The 10,000-nt window shown below is 34.8% G+C and overlaps 1 long non-coding RNA gene across 2 annotated transcripts in view; it reads left to right on the top strand.

Moving 5' to 3' along the window:
* LOC136834282 (uncharacterized) overlaps positions 1-10,000 on the top strand; it is a 461,458-nt gene that overhangs the window by 382,098 nt on the left and 69,360 nt on the right. The window contains exon 1 of one of the 2 annotated variants that reach the window (XR_010851720.1): positions 4,325-4,450. The exons of the other annotated variant lie outside the window; for it this stretch is intronic. This is a non-coding gene — a long non-coding RNA (uncharacterized lncRNA). Of the gene's footprint in view, positions 1-4,324; positions 4,451-10,000 lie in introns of those variants that run through there. 2 annotated transcript variants of the gene reach the window in all.

Genomic DNA, 10,000 nt, shown 5'->3' with positions numbered 1-10,000 from the left:
TTCCGTAAAGGATTGTTAGCTCAGACAGTCCATTCATAAATTCCGACCTTCATTTCCATATACAACCTAATCTTTCTTGGTTTTTCTATTCTTCGACTGTCCTCTTCTCTTGTCCCACCATCATGTGTCTGTTTATTACTCCCGTGATGTGAATCAGCCGCTTCTTTTCTACCATCAGATATACTAATACCATTGCTACATCTGTTTGGTTTCTGTGTACCATCATGACCTTACTTTTTCTCACATTCACTCACAGCTTTTCAAACTTATGCTTGTCTCTGCCGTTTCTTTTCACTGTCCCCTGTCAGTACTAGATCCTCTGTAAACAAAAACCTTTTCATACTCTCCTTTCTGTGACTTAGCACGCCACTCTTTCCCTAAGCATATTGGACAGCCACGGAGACTTAACGCACCCTTTTTTCCTACCAACTCTCACTCCAAACCAGTCACTCTTCCATCTTCATACTCTAATGCATGGATCTCTTTGGAATTTATCATAATTATTTTCTCTGTCCATCAATGAATCTTGCAGGTTTTTTGTTCACTGTCAAACTCCTACACAACTTGAAAAGAAAATACTTGATCCACCCTCCTTCTTACTTATCTGAGAAACACTGTTCTTCCCCTACAGTCCTCAAGTCATACCTTATAAACCCAGGTCACCCACTCAGTCACTCCATCACCTATTAGTGCCTTACCACAGCAACTCACTTGTCATCACATCAGCTCCTGGTCTCTTTTTTATTCTTCAGCCTCTTAACTCTCCTGCTTACGCCCACAATAGTCACTTCCAAAAGCTTTCTCAACCTTTGACTGACCCCCTTCCACTGTTGTTACATTCATCTCAGCCTTTCTTCCAATATCCACATTCAGCTATTCTTCAGAGTACTCACTCCATCGAGAAATAATCTCCTCTTCCTTGACTAAACCTTTTAGCCCCTCGTCCCATCGCCTACAGGTTCTGTTCCTTCTTCCCACCATCCTTAACACATACATACTTATATATATATATTTATATATATGTATGTATGTATGTATATATTACATACATACTTACATACATACACACACACACACACACATATATATATATATATATATATATATATATATATATATATATATATATATATATATATATATATATAATCCTTGAAAGAAGAGGATATTAGATACGTTAAATCTTAAGTGAAGCTCCAGTAATGGAACAAACAACATCGGATACTAAGCCACCAGTTAAGACAGGGTGAATATTATGTTCCATGGGATAAAATGCGAACAGCGCTTTCCTCGCCGGCCACTGCACTTTGACCAGGATTTATTTTAAACGAAAGCGAGACCGAGAGAAATGTTTGCATTGTGGTTCATGATAAATAACTGTTGATATACGCTCCGGACTCCTCATTATTCTTCCGTGAGTAAAAGCGACGCTCCACTTTTAATTCCATTAATTAAAATAAAAAAAATATATATATATATAAACACATAACTCGGTCGTGGGCCCGAGGCTGGTGATTTTGGGCCTCAGGGGAAAAAAACGTCACGTTTATCATTATTCAGTACACTTTTTGCCTTTTTTTTTTGCGAGTTCCAGTTGTAACTGATAAGCTTTTTTTATATATGGAAATCATACAAGATATCAAGCAAGGTCTTCAAGATACTTAGCCAAAACTTAAGTTCATATGCATCTCAAATATCGTTTTCATCATTTTAGTCTGTCAGGGGATTTGAACAAATTTCGGTAAGCAGTTATTCATGGCTAATTATTCTTTTGAATGAAGGCCGCTCAAACTCCCAGTATGTATAAAACTGTCGTTACCATATTTAGTAAATTTACATTACCTGATTTGACTAATTATCATTACCTAATTTGACTAATTATCGTTACCTGATTTGATCATTGGTATTGCCTGGCTTGATAAAGTGATTACTCGACTGATACTTTCAGGTCCCGATTCGATAAATTTTGCAATACGTGATTTCATCCATTTTCATTACCTGGTTTGATCAATTATCTTTAGATGTCGGTTTCTTTGTGATTAATCCCCGCCTTCATTTCTTCCAGATTTAATTATTTCTTCGTCTTTTGGACGTAAAAAAAATCCGTATTTAATTTCTCATAGTGTTGCTTAGAAATGACTGTTTTAGAAATTGCTTGGCTATTTAGCCAATTTTTCCTCTTTTTTTTTTTTTTAGAAATTATTGTATTAGAAATTGATTGGCTATTCTGCCAATTTTCCTTTTTTTAGAAATTACTGTATTTGGAATTGATTGGCTATTCTGCCAATTTTTCTTTTTTTTTTTAGAAATTACTGTTTTAGAAATTGCTTGGCTATTTAGCCAATTTTTTCCTTTTTTCTATGAGAAATTACTGTATTAGAAATTGATTGGCTATTATGCCAATGTTTCCCTTTTTAGAAATTACTGTATTAGAAATTGATTGGCTATTCTGCCAATTTTTCCCCTTTTTTTATAAATTTCTGTATTAAAAATTGATTGGCTATTCTGCAATTTTGATCTAGTAACTGATATTTACTAACTTAACCTTTACAGAACAAATCTCGCATTGAAAATCAGTTCAGTTAGTTAACAGTTTTTGTAATTATTTGAGTTTTCATTCCTGGTGCAATTTACGTATTCGTCAGAGAGCATTGGGTACTTGCATCTGGTCGAGTGCCCGAAAATAAGCTGACTCCTTTGCACATCGCTTTTTGGAGGGCCAAGAGAGGTCGATACCATCCATAAAGGGCAGATTAATCTCGGCACCGACCTAATCTTGGGATTTTTCCCGAGGATAATGAGTTCCATTACGGGATTCATGGAAATTAAACAGCATTACTTGAAAAGAGGAAGTGAGGAATAAATTCTGTAGAACTGCGGGATTTTCAGAAAAATGGATTTCCCACCGAATGAAAATCCCGGCTGGAGAGTGTTCGAAGACATTTTTGCGACATATGTTTAGCAGTGGCTTGTGGGAGAATTCCTGTATATGTGTGTGTGTGTATATACGGAGATATGTTCATCCTGTTACAATTATCATCAAGAAATGGAGAGAGAGAGAGAGAGAGAGGTTTTTTTTTTATTAAGTTGGCGTTATGTCAGCACAGACTCTTGCAAATAGAGCAGCCCGTAAGAGAGAGAGAGAGAGAGAGAGAGAGAGAGAGAGAGAGAGAGCTTTTTTTACTAAGTTGGCGTTAAGTCATCGCAGTCTCTTGCAAATAGAGAGAGAGAGAGCTTTTTTTTTTTACTAAGTTGGCGTTGTCATCGCAGCAGTCATCGCAGTCTCTTGCAAATAGAGCTCGAGAGAGAGAGAGTTTTTTCGAAAGAGAGAGAGTTTTTTTTTTTATTAAGTTGGCGTTAAGTCAGCACGTTCTTGCAAATAGAGCAGCTCGAGAGAGAGAGAGAGAGAGAGAGAGAGAGAGAGAGAGAGTAGGGGTAAGGAACTACATTTAAACAACAGTTATTTAAATTTAAAACGGAAAGGACGAAAAAGAATAACCTTGATAAATCACTATTTTTTCTTTAGGAGACAAAAGGCATATACCATATTATTGCGCCATTATTCTTTTATACGACGAAAGACACCGAGCTAATTCTTTTAGACTGTAGGTCTCTCAAACCGCCGGCGTAGTAGAGGAAGAGGGATATAAATAGAGGGAAATATATAAAAGCCAAGAGCCAAGACATTTACGGTTTAAATGGCTGACATAAGACAGTCGTAAAACTTCAGGAGGAAGTTTTAAGTCCAGAAATTTGCATAATTCATTAGAACTCACTTGGAGAAAATACCCGGAGCTGGGAACTTTAAAAATCTCTTAGAAGGTCCATAATCGCATCAGGGGTTGATCGTCAGTCAGAACTGTTTATGGCTGTTTGGGAAATATTCGAAAAGTTTCCGATGAAAACAGTTCATATATATATATATATATATATATATATATATATATATATATATATATATATATATATATATATACATATACATATATATATATATATATATATATATATATATATATATATATATATATATATATATATATATATATATATATATATATATATATATGGTAAATGCATAACCATTTACAAGAGAAATACGATAAGGACTATCGATGCTTTTCTTGTTTGTTCTTTACTGCTAAAACCTTTCAAAGGAATGGACTGTTCTAATGATTCTTTATATTATGAATGAAAGTTATTGGACGCGTTTACTCGAGCTGTGTATCATCATTTGCCATGTCATAGTAACTAATGAACTGTCTGCTTTCATTCTGTTTCTAGTATTTGCGTAATTGACTGACAACTTTACAGATGATGAATGAAGAAGGTCTCTTGATCTCATCATATCAAAACGTCAGTGGGGTTCATTGCTGATGACACTTGACCGCTTTACCACAAAGAGAGTGTACGTCAACACTACTCTTATTACCACAAGTGCTTGCAAAAGGTGTGTAGATCATTGCTGTTTATGTGAGTGTTTTCTTGCGTATCTCTCCATGGAAAATTTAAAATCTAGAATCAAGTTTTATTATTGATTAAGTTAAGCATCCTCTTATGTAAAAGACCTCGATGCAAACCATCGCTAAAAAGATTATTGCCATTCCTGGGAGCACTTTCTTATTCATCTTTAACATAGCAGATTTGAATGTAAATCCTTTCCATATTGCCCACACTTTCATTAATGAATACCCCTGTCCTAAAAATTTTGAATGCTCTCTCTCTCTCTCTCTCTCTCTCTCTCTCTCTCTCTCTCTCCAGGTAATATATTCAGACTTTATTGTCAAATGCTGCATCATTCCCCCTTGTCATGTACGCGGGTGACCGTGTTAGCATAAAAAATGATTTATTATTTTTTATTAGTTATTCTTTCCTTTTAGTAACATCTTCGTCTCCTTCGCTCCTGATGACATTACTTCTTTTGTGAGAGAGAATTATAAAAAAAGAATTATTGTCTTATATAAATTTAACTTCCTGGGTTATCTTTACATTGTGGATAATGCAGCCCTTCTTGTTTTTACTCTTTATGAAGGGAATATGCAAATGTTTATCGGGCGCAACACATACACACACACACACACACACACATACATGTCTTCGTATTATATTTGGTCCCGTAAAACGTTATAACGAGCTATTGTTCGTTTCAGTCATGAGAAGTATATTGCATTCACAACCTTAGTTTAACTTCTAGCTTCACTTGGTGTCCCTTAACTTTATAATAATTTAATTCCAGCTTCATTCCATTAAATATGAAAATATGATTACATACATATCTGATCATTTTACTTTTCCCCGCCATTTATTTAATCTTACCAACATTTCACTAAACTCGAAAACGACGTCCTTTCCCCAGATCGCTCCTTTCTTTCTATCTTTCTCCTTTCTCTTTCTTTCTCCTCCTTCCACTTATGCTAATGCATTATGTTTTCGCGAATCTTTCCGCCCTCCCTATTCTCCTCCTCCTCAACCCTCTTCGGAATAAGCTTCCCATTCTTCCATTTTATTATTTGGACTTTTTTAAAGCTGTAATCATCGTATGGAACGTCATCCTGGCGCTGAGGAGGAAAGTCGACACAATGCATCAGCGCCTCTCAGACGAACGAGTTTATTATATACATATTTTCGACTTCCAGATGATCATCTTTGCCTCTCCTTACGCCGGAACCTTTTCCCCGCGTTTTATTTCCTACGTGCGTTGCGAGAAAATAAAGCGAGAGTTAAAGCAAGTATTTTTATCATAAAAAGCTAATTCTCTTAGGTCTCCTCCAGTTTAGTTCGCTTGTCAGCGAAATGAAGCCGTCATTGAAGCTAGCACATTTTTTCATTGATTTCTTTCTGAAGCCTCTCGGTTATTCTTAGTGGATGTCTTATTTGTATATCTGTTTTATTCCTCTCTTTCTTTTTCGAACGCCCAGATGAATATCCCCTGCTATATCATTCAAATATATAAATTTTACATCTGCAGATTTTTTTTTCTGTTTCCATGTGGCAAAGTAAATGCTTATATATTATCCCTTGCGTGATTTATTATTGCGTTCGGTGTTCTTGTAGTCTGGATCAGTAGGTAGAGATTCCCCTCTTCAGTCTTGTCTGAGTTACAGATTAACATCCTGTTTATGACAGCGGAATATATATATATATATATATATATATATATATATATATATATATATATATATATATATATATATATGTGTGTGTGTTGTGTATATAGTATATATATGTGTGTATATAGTATATACATATATATATATATATGTGTGTGTGTGTGTGTGTGTATATATATGATATGGCTCAATGGTTTATGTATGTATATATATTTATGTATATATAAATAATAAATACATACATGCATATTATATATATGTGTGATATTAAGTGCATGATTATATATATTTATATATATATATATATATATATATATATATAGTTCATAATATATATATATATATATATATATATATATATATATATATATATATATACCTAAACTCTAATCATTCAAAATGTAAATCATAACATTGTTTTTATGTTAGAAACTGCCCGTCTAAATTCTGAAGGCCCTGATGCCTTTCAACATGATGATCCGTCAAAACAGAAAAATAAATCTTATCCGATTTTAGTCTGATTTACATGGAACGTCAACTATAAGTCTTTGTTATATTTTAAGTGAAAATTGGTTGTACTGTTCAATATTGTTCTTTTCCTCTTACTGACAAGCTTTGGTATTCCCTTCATGCCTCTGTTTTTTTTTTATTCTTATAACCTGTCTTTCTAATAAAAAGGCATTGGATTGACGGCCCCGTTGACCTTTGAACTTAAGGGTAACATAGAATAGCCTTCTTCGTGACCTGTTACCTTTGTGAAGTAGCTGCATCCAGCTGTCTTCATCATAGTTATCATTTTCTTCTTAACTCTATTGCAAATTGAGTCCCTCTTGACATTTAACGTCGAGATTAGTTTCTTAAGAAGGACGTGGTACGATTTTCCTCAGGTTAATATTGGCATAGAACTCCATCGTTCTTTTCCAACGTTTTACTTGGCTTAGAATCTTGGTCTCTTGAATTAATGCGGTAATTTTCACACCTTTAATCTCAGCAGAGTTAAGAGCACGCATTATAAATTACATTAGGATACATACGACTATATGCCAGGTTTCACTCTTGTGTCTGATCTGAAAACCTTAATGTATAAGAGATTCATTTCCTTTTATCAGTATTATTTCGGTAGTGCTCCACGGTGTTGATTCTACATTTCTTGCGGTGTGGTTTACCAAAATTCGCCTTGAACCTCGTGTCTATTTAATCTCTCTCTCTCTCTCTCTCTCTCTCTCTCTCTCTCTCTCTCTCTCTCTCTCTCACAGTTGATTATTGCTACTGGAAGATAGTTCTATATTCCTAAGGGAAGCTTAACTAAATTCACCTTTAGGCTCTTGTATATTATTCTCTCTCTCTCTCTCTCTCTCTCTCTCTCTCTCTCTCTCTCTCTCTCACTCTCTCACACATACACAAATACAATCGTCACATCGGATGTTGAATGTGACAGCTGACTCAGTTCTTTTCAGTTTATTTTTCAAAATCGTGAACACTAATCAGGTTTTTCTATGTCGCTGAGAGAGAACTACGATTGAAAATGTTTCCCAGTTCAAATTCAAGTTGTAACAACAGCGTGCGTGAAAGGTGTGTATAGAGTTGTTGACATTTGTAGATGAGTGTTTGCTGGACTGATGATAGTAAGGAGAAGCTTACTTTCTATTGTCTTTGAATGTTGCTTTTTAGTTTTCTGTAAAAGAAAACTATTGTGCCGAATTTGTCTGTCCGTCCGCACTTTTTTCTGTATGCACTTTTTTTCTGTCTGCCCTCAGAAGTTAAAAACCACTGAGGCTAGAGGGCTGCAAATTGATATGTTGTCATCCACCCTCCAGTCATCAAACATACCAAATTGCAGCCTCTAGCTTCAGTAGTTTTGATTTTGTTCAAGATTAAAGTTAGCCGTAATCGTGCTTCTGGCAATGCAACAACCCAGGCCGCCGTGGCTGGCTGAGAGTTTCATGGGCCACGGCTCATACTGCATTATCGAGACCACCGAAAGATAGCTCTATTTTCGATGGCCTTGATTGTGCGCTGTAGCGGCTGTACAGAAAACTCGATTGGGCCGAAAAAAAACTCTGCGTATTTTTTACTTGTTCTGTTTTGCGGTTAATCGTGTTTGGAGGAGACTGAATTGAATATGAAGAAGCTTGTACATTTACATTTTTCTTCACAAATTATGTTTATGTAAAAATGTAATGAGTTTCTCTTGAACTCCGAAGTTTTCGTTAATGAGCCGAGCAGTTGAAATGTGGAGTGTTTAATTTTGAAATGCGGTAAGATATTCAGATTATTTTAATGGGATTTTATTCAGCCTTTCGAAAAGTCCATAAAACTCCACCATTATGGATATTTATTATTAAAAGGGATCACCATTGTAAAATAACAACATATAAACGTGTCATTTCGTTGTCGTATTGTACGATGAGCTTAAGAATCAATAAATGGCGACTGTCATATAAAAAGTACTTGCAATAAAATTGGCATTCGGTATGAATTAACAAAGAAAAAATGTCACATCTACTAATTTATATTCTGATTACGCTCTCGTATCCAGACTTAACGATAAGAATCTATCATTATTCAGAAATATTTTCAACCGAAACGATCTTAAATAGAAAATAACAGTCAGTATAAAACAAGTGAAAAATATGCCGAAGTTTCTTCAGCGCAGTCGAGTTTTCTATAGAGCGTAAAATCAAGGCCACCGAAAATAGATCTATCTTTCTGTGGTCTCGGTATAATGCTGTATGAGCCGCGGCTCATGAAACTTTAACCACGGCCCGGTGGTGGCATATCCAATATCATTGCCTGAAGCACGATTTTGGCTAACTTTAACCTTAAATAAAATAAAAACTACTGAGTCTAGAGGGCTGCAATTTGGCATTTTTGATGATTGGAGGGTGGATGATCAACATACCAATTTGCAGCCTTCTAGCCTCATTAGTTTTTAAGATCTGAGGGCGGACAGAAAAAGTGCGGACGGACAGACAAAGCCGGTACAACAGTTTTCTTTAACAGAAAACTAAAAAGTCATCTTGTCACTGTTTAAACTTTCTAATCTCACCAACATTAATTTTTATGAAGAGGCTTTTAACTGGAATATTACCGCCATCTACTTCGTAACTTTCGCTTATGGAAAGGATCAACTCTTAATTTACTTTTCCTTTATTAATTATAATAGCTTTTTTAATTACCTTTCAACCGCTACCTGACGTTGACTCAATTTGCCCGATAATTAGGAAAGTTTTTGCTAACTTCGACGTTCCCAAAATCTAAAATTAAACAAAAAACTGATGAGAAGATATTGACCGCCGTCCTTTCGGTTGAACACGTTTATGTCTTAATGTGTACTTTTCACATTTTTACCTCAAATGTGTACTTTTCAAATTTTTACCTCATACATATACATTATCTATTATCTGTCTATCTATCTATCTATCTATCTATCTATCTATCTATCTATCTATCTATCTATCTATATATATACACATATATATATATGTATATATACACAAATATATATACATATATATATACAAAAATTATATATATGTGTGTGTCTGTGTATTTATATACAGTATATATAATGTACACACACATGCACACACACACACACACACACACACATATATATATATATATATATATATATATATATATATATATACACACACACACTTACACATATATATCTGTTTCTGTTACGGCCTGTGGCTTGCATCCCACATGTTCAGATGCAGCTGCGAATAGGTATCACCATCAGCAAGGATAGAAAAAATATGACAGGCTAGCAACCTCATCCCTGAAGACTTGGTGAGGACCGGAAGGTGCTATGCTTATCGCACCACTAGATGACGAAAGATAATTCAACATTATATATATATGCATATATATATATATATATA

The sequence above is a fragment of the Macrobrachium rosenbergii genome, chromosome 53, assembly GCF_040412425.1.
Source record: "Macrobrachium rosenbergii isolate ZJJX-2024 chromosome 53, ASM4041242v1, whole genome shotgun sequence".
NCBI lineage: Eukaryota > Metazoa > Arthropoda > Malacostraca > Decapoda > Palaemonidae > Macrobrachium > Macrobrachium rosenbergii.
The sequence above is the reverse complement of the archived record's forward strand: the minus strand, read 5'-3'. Positions and strand labels throughout refer to the sequence as shown.